This window comes from Microtus pennsylvanicus, chromosome 10 (assembly GCF_037038515.1).
Source record: "Microtus pennsylvanicus isolate mMicPen1 chromosome 10, mMicPen1.hap1, whole genome shotgun sequence".
Lineage (NCBI taxonomy): Eukaryota > Metazoa > Chordata > Mammalia > Rodentia > Cricetidae > Microtus > Microtus pennsylvanicus.
This window is the reverse complement of record NC_134588.1, coordinates 90,428,646-90,444,972: the sequence shown is the minus strand read 5'-3', so window position 1 is coordinate 90,444,972 and position 16,327 is coordinate 90,428,646. Positions and strand designations below refer to the sequence as shown.

Sequence of the window (16,327 nt, the reverse complement as noted above, 5' to 3'; positions counted from 1 at the left end):
TTGGATCCTATTTTCGTATCCAGTCTCTTAGCCTGTGCCTTTTTATAGGTGAATTGAGATTGAGACCATTAATATTAAGTGATATTAATGACCAGTGGTTGTTTACTCCGGTTATTCTTAGTTTTTGATAGTAGAGTTTGTGTGTCTCCCTTCTTTGAGTTGTGCTGGTGAAGGGTCGCTAGTTGCGTGAATTATTGTAGGCAGTGTTGGCTATGTTGGATTCCTTGAATTGTGATTTTCCTTCTATTACTTTCTGTAGTGCTGGATTTGTGGCTACGTATTGTTTAAATTTGTTCTTATCCTGGAATGTCTTGTTTTCTCCATTGATAGTGAATGATAGCTTGGCTGGGTATAGTAGTTTGGGTTTGCATCCATGGTCTCTTAGCTTCTGCAGTACCTCTATCCAGGACCTTCTGGCTTTCATGGTTTCCATAGAGAAGTCAGGTGTAAGTCTGATTGGTTTACCTTTATAAGTTACTTGCCCTTTTTCCTTTGCAGCTCTTAATATTCTTTCTTTAATCTGTATATTTTGTGTTTTGATTATTATATGGCGAGGGGATGTTTTTCTTTGATCCAGTCTGTTTGGTGTTCTGTATGCTTCTTGAATATTCAAAGGTGTATCTTTCTTTATGTTGGGAAAGTTTTCTTCCATAATTTTGTTCAAAATATTTTCTGGGCCTTTGAGCTGTGACTCTTCTCCTTCTTCTATCCCTATTATTCTTAGGTTTGATTTTTTTATTGTGTCCCATATTTCCTGAATGTTTTGTGATGAGAATTTGTTGACTTTGCTGTTTTCTTTGATCAGTGCATTTATTTTCTCTATGGTTTCTTCAGCATCTGAGATTCTTTCTTCTATCTCTTCTATTCTATTGATTATGCTTGTTTCTGTAGTCTCTGCTCGTTGACCTAGATTTTCCATATCCAGCCGTTCCTCAGTTTGTGTTTTCTTCCTTGCTTCCATTTCAGTTTTCAATTCTTGAACTGTTTCCATTACCTGTGTGATCATTTTTTCTTGGTTTCCCAGGGTATCATTTTCGCATTTACTCATTTCTTCAACCTTTTTGTTATACTTCTTACCCATTTCTATAAGGGTGTTTTTTACATGTTGTTTAAGGGACTCTATTGCTTTCATAAAGTCATTTTTTTCCACTTCATCTGTGTTAGGGTGTTCAAATCCTTCTGTTGTAAGATCATTGGGTTCTGGTGTTTTCATGTTGTTTTTCAGATTGTTGGATGAATTCTTGCCTTGGCGCCTGCCCATCTCTTCCTATCGATGCCTTCTCATGGGTCTTTTAAAACAGGAACAGGTTTTCCTGTTGGCCAGGGGCCCTGCTTACAAAATGCCTTCTCTCTGTTTCCTGGGTCCCGTCTCTGGCCAAGATCTCTTTCACCACTCAGAAGGGTCTTCAGGACCAGGACCAGGCTCCCCGTTCGCCAGGGACCTCACCAACAAAAGTCCTACCCCTCTGCAGGCCAGCCACCAAAACAGACAAACTCCCACTGCCCTCTGCCCCGAGCTCCCTTCAGCGCCCAAACAGGCTAAACTGGGTGATCCCGCGCTCTGCGGAAGGGAGGGGGAGTGAAGGAGGTCCCTGGGCACAAGCTGGGATATACCAGGGAGAGGTCGCAGCCGAGGAGGAGCAGCCCCAGCAGAGGGTACCAGCTCTCGCAGGCTAACCGGGGGGTGGGGGGGGGGGGTGGGGGGGGGGTAGGGGGTGGGGGGGGGGTGGGGTGGGGGTGGGGGGGGGTGTCAAGGGGGTCAGGGAATGCCCCCACTCCGTTTCCTGTGTCCCGCGGGCCAAGAACACTCCCTACTCAGGGTGGTCTTCAGGGACAGGACCAGGCTCCCCGTTTTCCTGTGGACCTCGCCGATGAAAGGTCTACCACTCTGCAGGCCAGGCCCCTAAAAACCTACTTGATTTAGTTGTAGTGTGGCGATCTGCTCTCAGTGTGGACTTCACTGTTTCATGCTTGGACTATCCCGCATCCGCGCCGGTGTCCTCCGCGAGGAAGCATTTTGTGAAAGTCCTTTTGGGTCAACAGAAATTTGCAATAAAAAGTTTTGAATGAGCTAATGATCTTCTTTAAAGCCATTAAATGAATGTCATTTCCACAGTAGATGGATTAATTATGAAGAGACACAAAATGGTTCAGAAAAGAATTAAATGCCAGCACAGAAAGGAATTTAAGAATGAGAGAGTTAAGATATTTGAAAATCCTGAAGTACAACCAGCTAAGATCTTTTTCTTGAGTCTTAAGGAACAGAATGCCAGGCTGTGGGAATATTAAGAACTTCAAATTTTAAAATATGTTTAAAAGCTTTAAAAGAAGAGCTGGAAGATTTGAGGAAACAGAAGTTTCTTAACAACTTGGTATGTCTCCAAATACCAAGAAGGAAAAAGACAAAACTGGCTGCAAAACTCATAAAAGCAGAGAACTATTTCTCCTATACAAGACTGGCACGGACAGGAAAATCAAAGCCAGAAACAACAGTGATTCCAAGACTGAAACCTGCAGCCTAACCGGATGCTGAGAATTAGGGTTTGCATTATTCAAGAGCGTCTTTTCATTGGCCCCATTGTTTACAGTCTTTTCACCTGCTGGATGGAGTCAGCCAGAGGTGAAAAAGTTCCCAGATGCCCTTCATCAGTTCCGCCTAGAAGATAGTTCTAGAACAACCCAGTAACACACACACACACACACACACACACACACACACACACACACACACACACCTCACTCACACTCATATCCTATAAAACAAACAAACAAACAAAAAAGCAACAGAGCAGGAAAGATGGCTCAGTAATTAAGAACACTTTTTCTTATAGAGGGCCTGGGTTCTATTCCCAGTACCCACATTAGCACCTCACAACTGTCCATCTGTCCATAGTTCCAGTTCCAGAGGATCTTCCTCAGGCATGAGGCACAGACATACACGGGAATAAAACATTTGTATATATAAAATAAATAAATCTTTAAGAAGCCATAAGAATTTCCTTTAAAACAACAATAATAACAGGAATCTTTAAGTAATTAGTATTATATTTTAATTGGTGCAGATTGTGAGCTCAATCTGAATTTTCTTGAATATTACTGGATTAGACTTGCCCAAACAAATGGATAGTTTAACCAGAGATTTCTAAAGATTTTAAATTTAGGAACCTAAACTCTTTTTGATGAGATCATATACTATAATAAAAATAGTATTTCAGACATATAGTGTAGATGAGTCCTTTTGTGCCTATTGTTATGGGCCCATGTGGAAAAAATACAACTATTTGCCACATATACCTTAAGAAATAACCCCTGGCCTGGCAGTGGTGGCTTATATCTTCAATCCCAGCACTAGGAGGCAAAAAGTAGTTCAAGGTCAGCTTGGTCTACAGAGTGAATTCTAGGACAGCCAGGCCTACACAGAGAAACTGTGTCTTGATCACCACCGCCCCCCCCCCCCCACACACAAATAATATTTCCTGAAAGCATTTGGAATATAGAAATACTTTGTAGAAATATAGAAATACTTTATATCTAAAGTTAAAGAATTTGTGAAAGATAATGTGTAACAAAGCGGGCCCTGTTGAAGGGTTTGGGTTACTGTGTAGTCAGCACATAGAAAAAGAAAATAAACAACCTTAACCGGATTAATTTTTCTAACCTATTGATGTTTTATGGATGGTGAAGAAGGGCTCTAGCTATTTTTGGCCTGAGATTGAAGGAGTCAGCCCAGTTTGGGTGGTCTATAAAGTACAGACTCTGGGCAGCAGGAAATGGCTAACCTGTATGAACCAGCCTGGTGGTATAAGACTAAGTGTTAGCTACCAGGAGGGCGAGGCAGGAAGATCACAAGTTCCAGGCCTGTTTTAGGCTACAGAATGAGTTCAGGGGCAACTCTGACATCTTACCAAGACCAAGTTTCAAAACAGAAAAGATTGGGCTGGGAGTATATATAACTCAGTAGGTAGCATACCCAAGGACCTTCCACACAAACCAGGCATGGTGTCACACTCCTATAACCCTAGCATTTGGGAGGTAGAGGCAAGAAGATTAGAAGTTCAAGGTCATTCTTGGCTATATAGCAACCTAAGAGGGCAACCTGGAGTATATGAGATCCTGTCTCAAAAAAAAAAAAAAAAGATCTACAAACTCAGACTTTGATACTATGGGTACTGGAATTATCATCTACAAAAGATAAAATGTATTAGATAGAAGAGTAGATTCAAATAGTGATGAAAGGTAGAGTTGATCAGAACATTTTGAAGAAAACTAGATATAATTAGTAAGGTAAAATAAGCAAAACACCAACTAACTTAGACTAACTAAAGGGGCCGGAAAGATGACCCAGTGGGTAGATTTCACAACAACTACCTTTGCACCCAAGTTTGGGTCCTCAGCACCATGTAACAGCCAGGGAAGGAAGTGAGCAGAGACAGGCAGATCACAGTGGACTGCAGGGGCTTGCTGGCTGGCCAGTCTAAATTCACTGAGAGATTCTGTCTCAAAAAATAAGGTAGTAATTCAGTCGAGGAAGACACTTGGGGTTGACCTCTGATCTGCAAACACCCATGTGAGGGTGAATCTACACACAGCTGCACACACTTCCACACACATGCATACACCACAGATACAAAGAAAAGTAGGCAGTGTAACAGGCCAAGAGGTAGAAATCATGAGAGGTGTTAAAAGACTTGAGGTTATACCATCATAACCAAGTGATTAGAGTAACATTACCAGTAATGTGACGTCTGGCATCTGATGGAATGCACAAGAAAGAACGCGATTGCTACATCTGTGAAATACTTGTCCCCAGATGCATTTTTCTGAATTTAATCATTTAACAATCAGATAATACCCAAATGAGGGACACAGTACAAAATGACCTGAGTCTTCAAAAGTATCAAGGTCATGAAAGTCAAGGAAAGGCCGAGGGCCATTCTGAGAATGGAGAATGAGTAGATACAGGCAAGTAATATAGTACATGGGGCTGGAGCAGACAGTGGGATTAGCAGGACAGTGTGGCTATGAGGACTGCGGGGCAGACACTAGAGGAGTCAGTGTCTATGTTTGCTTATTCTATTACCATTGCATTGTACTATTTACTGTACTAACATTGGCATTTGAGGGAGCTGGAGAAAGTGTATATGAGCTATGGTCCTACTTTGTAAGTCTGAAGTTACTTCAGAAAGATAGTTTAAAATTTGAAGTATATCATACTTCAAGCATGTCCTCCCCCTTTCCCAACTCCGACTAGTCTTCTCCTTCCCCTTGCCTCCCTTCCATTGTATGCAGAGCTGAGGTTTTAATTAAAAACAAAACCAAACCCAAACAAACAAAAAACTGAGCTATATTTAAGGAGAGGCAGCAACAGAGAAAAGGATAGCATAAAAGAAGCTGCAGTAGCCATCAAAGTGCCACCCAAAGGAAGGGAAGATGGGGAAGAGCAACATTTGAAGCTGCAATAAACTAGACATACGCAGAGTTTATGGAAGATAACGATACTGAGACTTAACAGGCTCAGCATAAATAAGTTCTGGGGAAAAAAATGTGCCAGATAAAAAGCTATTCATACGTTGATACGACCCAGCAAGACTGTAGAACAGCAGAAGCAAACAGAAGATCTTCACAACACCTCAGAGACAAGATAGGTTTCTCTCAAGCTTATTTTTATGAGACTGTAGCTGACTTCTCAACAGTATCAAGGTGCTAGAAATCAGTAGAATGGTATCCTTAAAGTTTTAAGAGAATTCACCCTAATGTCTCTGCCTGGCAAAACCACCTTTGAAGTGTAGAGAAGTATAGGCTATGTGAAGACACACAGCTGGAGAGGGCTTACTATTGGCAGATCCCATTAGAGACTGCTGAAGGATGTTATTTCCTGAAGAAAGAAAATGGCCTCAACAAGGTTTAGACTCAAAACGGTTAGCCAACACCCAAAAATACAATTTGTGAGTGAAGTTTTTTAAATAGCTGGCAATATGAAATAGTAATAATGCCCAGTTTTTTTTATATAAAACAAATCAAGATGGAAATAATTCATTTGAATTGGGAGTGATAGAATCAAAATTTATTTTGGTTTGGGGGAGGTAGGTAGAGATACCATGTTTAGACTTGTTAAGTTGAACTTTTAAAATTTTGGGATAAGTAATAACAAAACACATTTTGACAATTTCATTTCAAAAAGTATTAAAGGGAAGAAAACTAGACTACAAAAATACATACTGTGATGGAGATGAAGTTGGTGAAAATGGATGGCTGTGTGTGTGTGTGTGTGTGTGTGTGAGTGTGGGCATGCCTGTGTCACAGCACATATATAGTGGCCAGAGGACAACCTTGAGTGTGGTCCTCACCTTTTACCTTGTTTGAGGCAGGGTCTCTGTTGTTGACTGTTGTGTGCACCAGGCAGGCAGTGGGCTTACGAGTCTCCTGTCTCCGTTGTTCATCTTGCTTTAGGAGTATGGCATTACAGATGTGTGCTATCATACCTGGCTCCATGTGGATTCTGGGGATTTGAACTCATGTCCTTGTAATTGCATAGGGAGCACTTTATCCACTAAGCCATCTCCCTTGCTCCTGAACTGGACTTTTATCTTTAAAAGGCATATTTGTTGGCTAGAGTGGAGAAAAAGCAAAATTCAACATGAGGCTGTTTAAAGGAGAAATAAACTGTGAGGCTACAGAAAAGTTCACAGTTACGGGGGGGTGGGGGAGAAAGGCTAGCAGTATTCCTGAAGAAACCTAAAGCTGCTTTATTAATATCAGAGAAACTTCAAGGAGAAAAGTACTTTTATATGTTGTAAATCTCTAGACAGCTCCCTGTCTATCTTTAAGCTTGTCTAATATATCAGGAAATTCCTAAGCCCCTGTTCTGAACAGAAGAGTCACAGCGTATCCCTGGTAAAACAGGTTCTTCCTGGCAGGTTGGGCTGCAGATTATGAATTCCTGTATCGTGTTTCTCTCTGCATCTTAAAGGCTAGTACTGTCACCCTTTTCTTCAAGTGGTAGATTAGTGTCTCAAGCACATGAAGTATGTTACATTGTTTAAAAGAATCAGCAAGTGTTGAAAAAAGAGGGTTCGTTTTCCTCTCTTGCTCCGGGTTAGGTGATATGCCCTCCCTAGATGTGGAGCACAGAGTCTGAGCCGGCAGCTGTGGAGGAGGAGACTAAATCATGCCGTGAGGGATCAGCTGGCTGCGCTGTGGTTCTGATGTGGTGGCAGTGTGAGGAAGAAGTGAACATAGAGCATTGCGTGAAGTGCGACCCGGGAGCTTGGTAGAGACCAAATGTCTTATTTCAGAATTCTCTAAATTATCAGCTTTTCATTGTTCTGCAGGCAGAATTCTAGCTTCTTATCCTGAGATGAGCTTGTCCCCAAATCTGGTTCCAATTTTCCCCCCTGTGTTCTATTGTTGAGCACATTTTGCTGTATGATATCACCATTTGGCTGAATGTTAAAAGGCATTGTGTATCTTAGATGTCAGAATTCAAACCACCAAGTATAGATGGTTTTGTTCAGCTAGACTCTTACATGTAATCTAATTCAAGCTCTTGGCTAAAAGTATGTTCCACATTTATCAAAATGACATCTAAGCATCTCAAGTACATATAAAAACACATCTAAGTCCCAGGTGTTACTGGATCAGGATTGGAGAGCTAGCACCAGATGCCTTTCTAGATAGTTTCAGTGTTTTCATGATTGTCAAAAGCATCTGTATAGATGTCAGTCTTTGCTTTCAAGGGTGGCTGTCAAGTGCAGTGCTTGATTTCGAAGGCATAGAAATCCTGCTGCTGATTTTTTTCTTGTCTGGGCTTTCACATGAGTTTGCAGAGACTGCTTCTAAGGAGCATGCCAGTGGCTTTACCAGGCATCACCAGTTAGACTGAAACAGAGGGTGTCCGAAGTCACACCCTCTGATCCGTCTAACTTTCTTCTTTACCTGGAGTAAGTAGATGCCTGGGCAACATGTACTAAACTGAAAGTTAGTAACGCTTCCCTCCTGAGAGGGGATCAGTGAGAAGTTAGGCCAGGTAAAAACTCCTGTCAGTATGTACATTGACTGTGCTGCTGTTTTCTCCTTATGACTTATATTCTTAATAAATGCAAAAAAAGGCCAGTGAACGGTTTGTCTTAAAGAGCTTTAACTACCATTGCAGTACTTAGCACATGCAGGTATGAGCATGCGTTGTCAGCTGCAGTCATACATAGTAACGGAGGAGTAAGTGGCTCAGCTTTGTACTGGGTGTGGGACTGTAGAATAACGCACACCTTGATCTGTGAATATACAAATGTAATTATAATATTATTTATGGCTTAGGTGTCTAGGAAATTTATCATTAATGCCATTTTGTCTCCAGATTTGAGTTATTTTGTCATTTCAGTAAGAATTTTAGGGGTCATTCTGCAGATTATTCTTAATTGCTAGCATCTACATGAATTGTGGACATGTGCTGCACACTTAGACTTTTTGATATTCAGTTTTTCGAGTATAACCAGTGTTTATGTTATTTCCATAGTCAGTTTATCACAGCATGACCTGTGACTTCTGAATGAACTACAGTTGGGGAATGTGTACATAACCTACATACTTTATGTGGTTTTCTTATCAGCCCTTTATCAGAATTCTCATTAAAACAGCCCACCCTCTCTTCGTCCTCTTTTTCTCTATCCTCCCACTTCTCTGCCCCCTTTTTTGAATTAGAATATAAGAAATAGAAATAAAGCAATAGGAAGAAAATAAAATATATGAAGGAGAATACGATTGATCTAGAACAATCTAGGTTGACTGTATATTGATATCTTTAGTGCTTGGTTGGTAAAGGTAGCTAGTTTTGTTTGTTGTATCATGCTATCAGTTATCAAACTCAGTGTATCAAATAGTAATCTGATTGTTTCGTGAATTAATCCATTTTTCCTTCTACTGCCATTAGGCAGTGTTATTATGACCATTTTACAGATGAGGAAACTGAAAATACAGTTGGGTGGCTGAGCTGAAACTTGATCTCCATCACTAACACAGCAAAGGCCTCTCAGGCAGGCAAGGCCTTACAGATGGAGCAGTCCGCGCTCTACTCAGCAGCTCTGCCTGAGCTCCAGGCACTTAGAATTGGCTGCAAAACAGGAAAGTTTTTGTCTTAGGAATTGATAATTTCATGTAAGTTTAACAGCAAAGTGAAGATGTAAAATTCCAATATATTTATTTTACTTTTTATTTAAAATAAACAAACCAAACTCCAGGAGTGCCTCCTATATGGCAGGCACTGACCCAGAATAACACAGAGATTTTTGCATCTTTCAGCTTGTGCTGTATTGAAACAAGACATTTAATAGGTAAAATGGTCAGACTGTAAATTCTTTAAGCAAAATGAAATATGGTAGGGTAAAAGATTTTACAAGTGTGTGCGAGTTTGTGGGGATGTAGTTTTAAATAGTGATCCTTGTGTAGAAAATTTTGAGCTAAGATTTGATGACGATAAGGCTAGCCGTCTGGATATCTGGGGAAGAGCATTGCAAAGGCAGTAGGCACCGCAGGAACCCTAGGGTGAGTGAGGAGATAAGTTTGGCTAAACTTAAGTGAACAGGACGGGAGAACTAGGAGGTAATATCTCAGAGGCAAACTGGAAGGGAAGGGTCAGATGAAGTAAGCCCTTGGTCATTTTAAATTTTGGGCTTTTTATGCTAGAAAAGGGGAGCCGTCTAAAGGAGTGAGCTGTGGACAGACGTAGTAGTCTGATCTAGATTTTAAAAAGATCACTGCAGTTGCTATGTTGTGAACACTTGAACTGGACAAAGCAGGAAGACAGCTGTGTCACTAAGTACTCTGAGGCATCCTCAGCCTTATAAAATATGTCCACATCTGTCATTTCATGTGACTCTCAGACGAGCCCTGCGACATATTTGTTATTTTTTATATTTTTTTGTAAGGAATTGGAAGCTTAAAGAACTTAACTAACTTTTCCAGGCAGGCATTTGAGTCACATCTTGAATCCAGATCTTTTGCTTTCAAATTTTGTGCTCTTTCTATTTTTCCACATTACACCCCCAAAGGTCTCCATGATCTTTCTCAGCTGAAAATAATTCAGCTTTTCATGTGTGGGTCTCAGAACAATAGCAACATTTGGTTTGAGGTGTGTGTGTGTGTGTGTGTGTGTGTGTGTGTGTGTGTGTGAGATGAGAAACAGTATTACTCTTACCTGTGGAGATGGCTTCAATTTCAAAATTGATCTACTTGTAGCATAAAAAAACCAGGCTTTCCAAGGGTACACTTGAACATGTGCCATTTTATGTTCAGCCAGTTGGTATGAAAATTGGATATCTGAAGTCTTAAGGATAATTGGCCCCATTAATAACCGAAAACAGTTGTTGACATTTAGAATTTCATAGGTGAAAGAGTAAAGTAACAATTCTTATAATGCTTCTTTCAAACTTTGGAAGAAATGAAAATAATTCATGTTTTATTAATCTATGCTTTTCAGGATCATTAGCACATAACATGAGCAAGGTTTTTTGTGTAATGATTATTCTGTGGATTAGAGCCATCGTGACTCTTGGTGGGTAGCATGTTTCTGGTTGTAGAGTCATAGATCACAGAGACTCATGTTTTCTTAGTATTTGTTAGTTTATTTTAAACTACTGGATAGAACTTGGTCTAAGTTAATTATAAAAAGTTAAGCTGGGGGCTGGAGAATTGGCTCACTAGTTAATATAAGAGCACTTTCTGTTCTTGCAGAGGACCCGATTTGATTCCCAGCCCCCAATGGCAGCTAACAACTGTCTATAACTCCAGCTTCAGGGAGTCCAGCCCCCTCTTCTAGCTTCCAAGAGCACTGCATGCACATGTGCACAGATATACATGCAAGCAAAACATCCAAGCAGATAAAACAAATAAATGCATATTTAAGGTTTAGTTAATTATTTTATTACTATTATGGGTAATAAAGTCACCAGGTAGTAGTCACTAGCCTAGCTACATATTCTTGCTGTGCTGGACTCATCTTTCTGTGTTCTTGGAAATTTATTTTTTTTCCAATATTACAAAAATACTCAGGCCAAGAATCTAAAAGTTCATACCAACAATAATTTTCTCATACCCTTTTGTATATTTGGCTACTTCAAGAGCTGCCAAATTCCTCTTGATATTTGTAATATTACAATTATTCTTAGACAATCCTGAAATCTGGCAGTGGAATGAAATTCTTTTAAATATTAAGAGATACAAGGAAACTATAAATGTGAAGTTATTCTCATAGCTAAGATTAAGTTTCTCCCAGTTATTTCAGAGCTCAAGTATTTTTTCAGAAATTTCACATTAAGCATTAAAATATGTATGAATTTGAGACCAAATAGCATTTCCTCCCTGCAAAAAAAAAAAAAGGAAATTAAAGAAAAGGAAGACAGTAAACTTCTTAATACACTTTTTTTCCAGGCCAATATGTGGATAATAAACTCAAGACTTAGCTTATTTAAAACCTAATTTTTGGTAATTTCCTTGCTCAAAGTGTTACGTTGCCTCTAGATAAACGGTGTGGTGAAGTGCACTTTGTGAGAATTGAGCTCTTTGGTTTACAAGTCAATGTAGAATTCTCAGAGTAGCTGTGGGCGATTGCTGGGGTACATTGGTATTACAGCATCAGAATCATTACCAGCATCGGTAGTGCAGAGAACAGCGGCCACTTGTGCATCAATAGCGAACTTGTCTTCTAATAAATGTGCTAAAGTTGTTGCACAGTTTTATTATAGACGAGATAGACCACACTGGTGACAGGCCTGGATCGTGTAAATAGCTGTAAATGACGGCGAGAACGCCAGCTCTGAGATGGGGAGGTGGTTGAGGAATGATGATCAGAGAATCTTCAAATCTCTAAAGTATTAACAGTACTGAACTAGTTTTCAAAAAAATCAGTAAGCCCCAGATTTTGCCACTTTTGGCTCTGTCCTTCTGTCCCAGTCCTCTGAACTGTCTACTTCAGATGGAGCCATGGGCGTGAATCTACAAGGAAGATGCTGTAGAAAGCATGGGTAGAGGGTCTTAGCCACTGGCAGTCATCCGGACAGCTTGTTAAAACACTGACTTTTAGACAACCACCCCCAGAGTTTCTTCATACAAGAATTTGCATTTCTGACCAGTTACCAGGTGATACCAACACTGCTGGTCCAGATGCCTCAGTCTGAGAGCCACTGTACCAGAAGAAGGTACATTCTGATACAGAGGCGAATACAAAGTGTGTTACGTCATTTTTAGAAGGCAGAACAGCCATTTTCACTTCTCTGTTTAAAGTCTGAGAGTTACATTAGGGAGACTCCTTGTGGAGTTCAGAGCCTAGGATATTGTCTAATAATGTGCTTTTCTGGCAGTCATAATGAATAGTAAACAAATAATGCTTAAAATGAAGATTATGCCACCAGACCAGGAAAGTCCACCAGCCATTGGAAAGATTATGCCCGGTATACAGAAGAGTATAAATTCACACAAGGACAAAGTGATTTTGCTTCACTGTATAAATTATTAGACTTACTAAGCATGGCAGGCAAGGCCACACATACCTAGCCTTGTGTTATTGCTGCTCTCGTCTCCCTTGAGATGCTCCTCTTCCCACTCTGTGCTGTCTGTGGCCACATCCCCGCCCTTAAATAATGCTCTGTCGAGCCCGTGTGCTTCACTCATAGAACTGTTGTGTTTGCGTGAGATGCCTTTCCTCGCTCTCGTGCTCCTGCTCATTTGTTTGCTGCTTGCCATTTAGAATTGCCTCAGGAGCCTCTCCGTAGAGTCCAGTGCTCTCGCCTGTATATTTCATAGCGTTCTGCTTAGCCCTGTTATGTATGACACTGACCACTCTTCTGTCAGTCAGCTCGTTAATCGATCATACCCATCTATACAAAGTAACTTAGTTTTTTATCTTTTTTTTTTGTCTTTGTGTATTTACCAAAGAATAGGTCCCTGGAACATAATAGATATTTAGTACATGCTTATTAGGTAATCAGTCATTTGGGGAACTGTCATCAACAGTATAGTGTAATGATAGGGCTCAGTTCTGAAACTATGTCATGACTCCCTAGAGTGGGAGGTCCCTCTGAGTCCCTGAAGGGGTCAGAGCATGGATTCTGTTCAGCAAGGAGCACAACCGAGGGGCTAAACAAACAGATTTTGTCAGCTTAAGGGGAAGTTCTTAACTCTTCTTTCTTAGCATATTGTTATAAATATAATTTCTGATACCAAAGGCAAAAGTGTTTGTTTGTTTGTTTTTAAGTCTTAAAAAGAAAACATGCAACTCTTATTGTTTAACCCTTCTTCCCTGCTTTCTCACTTGTCTCTTCCCCAGGTTCAGTTTGACATTGCACTAGGTCTCTTCAGTTACACATTGAACTAGGCCTCTCCAGTTAGATATTGTATGAGGCCTCTCCACTTAGATATTGTACTAGGCCTCTCCAGTTAGATATTGTACTAGGCCTCTCCAGTTAGATATTGTATGAGGCCTCTCCACTTAGATATTGTACTAGGCCTCTCCAGTTAGATATTGTACTAGGCCTCTCCTCCAGGTTCAGTTGGATATTGTACTAGGCCTCTCCAGTTAGATATTGTACGAGGCCTCTCCAGTTAGATATTGTACTAGGCCTCTCCAGTTAGATATTGTACTAGGTCTCTCCTCCAGGTTCAGTTGGATATTGTACTAGGCCTCTCCAGTTAGATATTGTACGAGGCCTCTCCAGTTAGATATTGTACTAGGCCTCTCCAGTTAGATATTGTACTAGGCCTCTCCAGTTAGATATTGTACTAGGTCTCTCTCCAGTTAGATATTGTACTAGGCCTCTCCTCCAGGTTCAGTTGGATATTGTACTAGGCCTCTCCAGTTAGATATTGTACGAGGCCTCTCCAGTTAGATATTGTACTAGGCCTCTCCAGTTAGATATTGTACTAGGCCTCTCCTCCAGGTTCAGTTGGATATTGTACTAGGCCTCTCCAGTTAGATATTGTACGAGGCCTCTCCAGTTAGATATTGTACTAGGCCTCTCCAGTTAGATATTGTACGAGGCCTCTCCAGTTAGATATTGTACTAGGCCTCTCCAGTTAGATATTGTACTAGGCCTCTCCAGTTAGATATTGTACTAGGCCTCTCCAGTTAGATATTGTACGAGGCCTCTCCAGTTAGATATTGTACGAGGCCTCTCCAGTTAGATATTGTACGAGGCCTCTCCAGTTAGATATTGTACGAGGCCTCTCCAGTTAGATATTGTACTAGGCCTCTCCAGTTAGATATTGTACTAGGCCTCTCCAGTTAGATATTGTATGAGGCCTCTCCAGTTAGATATTGTACTAGGTCTCTCCAGTTAGATATTGTACTAGACCTCTCCCCCAGGTTCAGTTGGATATTGTACTAGGCCTTTCCTCCAGGTTCAGTTAGGCATTCTATGTGTACAGCATTCCTTCCATGGGTGCCCACATGCCAGAAGAGGGCGCCAGGTCTCATTATAGATGGCTGTGAGCCACCATGTGGTTGCTGGGAATTGAACTCAGGACCACTGGAAGAGCAGTCAGTGCTCTTAACCACTGAGCCATCTCTCTAGCTCTCCGTTAGGCATTCTACAAGGCAGCAAGGCTTGCAGTATTGCATGGCTGCTTAAGTAAGCATTCAGCCTGAAATATACAATTGTAATAACAATTTAGTATTAGTTTTGTAAAATTAAATTTTATACAGTAGTCAAAATTTGGCAGTGTACCTTTGAAGAGTTTGCAGTTTGTCAGAATAACAACATGCCATATGAGAACTGAAGGTGGCAGTGATTTCTAGTGGTAAAGAATTGGAAACTAAAAGAATAAATCAGGAAAGGATTCTAGAGAAATATATCTGCCTCTTGTTTTCCCTCCGCCTATTCATGCTTATTTGAACATAAACCTTGGTTGCCCCCAAAGGCTTTTACTTTTAGACCGGGGGCCCTAACTGCTCTTTTTCATCAGCCTTACCTTCTTCTTCCACTTTATTCTCGAAATACAATCTTTTATTATTAATTCCCAGAGAATTCTCTGTGTTGAATCAGGATCATGACTAATGTAAGTTATGTGTGTAGCTTTTATAAAAATAAGCATATTTAAAATGATATTGATAAGCCGGATTTATTAAGCACATGATCAATGAGTTTAAAGTATTATATTTATCACAATATTGTCTGTATATCTGCCTATGTATGTATGTGTGTATGTGTGTATGTATGTATGTATGTGTGTATGTATGTATGTGTCTAATTTATGGTATTATTTTCCCCAAACACTTATGCCTATCACACTGATGAGTGAAAGCCTGAGGCAGAGTTGAAAGTAAGAAGTAAATAAAAATTTTTACTTATAAATGAAAATAGACTATAAATAGTTTTAGATAACTTTATTTGATAGCCTGCTGTGTTTGTTAAGGTTTCTTTTGCTGTAGAGAAGACACCATGACCACAGCAATGCTTATAAAGGAAAACATTTAATTGTGACTTGCTTACAGTTCAGAGGTTTAGACCATTATTATCATGGCAGGAAGATGGTATCATGCAGGCAGACATGGTGCTGGAGAGTAGCTGTGAGTTCTGTATCTTATGTGGGCAAGCAGGAAGTGGTCTGTCTCACCGGGTATGACTTGAGCATATATGAGACCTCAAAGCTCGCCTCCATAGCGACACACACTTCTTCCAACAAGGCCACACCTTCTCCACAAGGCCACACCTCCTAATAGTCTTTGGGGGCCATTTTCTTTCAAACCACCACAGCTGCCGTCTAGCATTGTGGCAAGGCTAATGATGTCCTTGAGCACTAGAAGAGAACAGCAGTTTTTCCTTCATTGGAAGAATTTGCCCATTGAAAACATTTTCTACTTCAAATATTTGCATTTAAAATTTGTTTATATGTACTTACGTGAGTTTCTATTCATATGTGTTAGCTTTTTGTTACTGTAATAAATACTTGAGATAAATCAACTTAAAATTCAGAAAGGTTTATTTGGTTGTTAATTTCAGAGGTTTTAGTCCATGATCTCTTGACTCAGTTGCTTTGAGCGTGTAGTGACACAGTATATTATCAGGAACATGTCATGGAAGTCTGCTTACCTTAGAGCTGCTGGAAAGTGAGGGAGAAGGGCATAGGAGGGGCTAGCTTCCCAGCATCCCCTTCTAAAGCATGACTCAGTGTTCTGACTTCATCCACTAGGCCCTACCTCCTAATGGTTCCACTACCTCCCGATGGATACAAGCTTTCAGCATACAGGTCTTTGAGAAAGAGGCTCTGAATATAAACTACAGCAATTTATATAATGTAGTGTTAGGGTTTTAAAAGCAAGTAAAACACTGCATTTGTTTGT

The 16,327-nt window shown here is 40.4% G+C and overlaps 1 protein-coding gene across 2 annotated transcripts in view; it reads left to right on the top strand.

Moving 5' to 3' along the window:
• The window catches only part of Atf6 (activating transcription factor 6), a 169,506-nt gene that overhangs the window by 58,725 nt on the left and 94,454 nt on the right, over window positions 1–16,327 (top strand). The gene's annotated exons all lie outside the window — the stretch shown is intronic.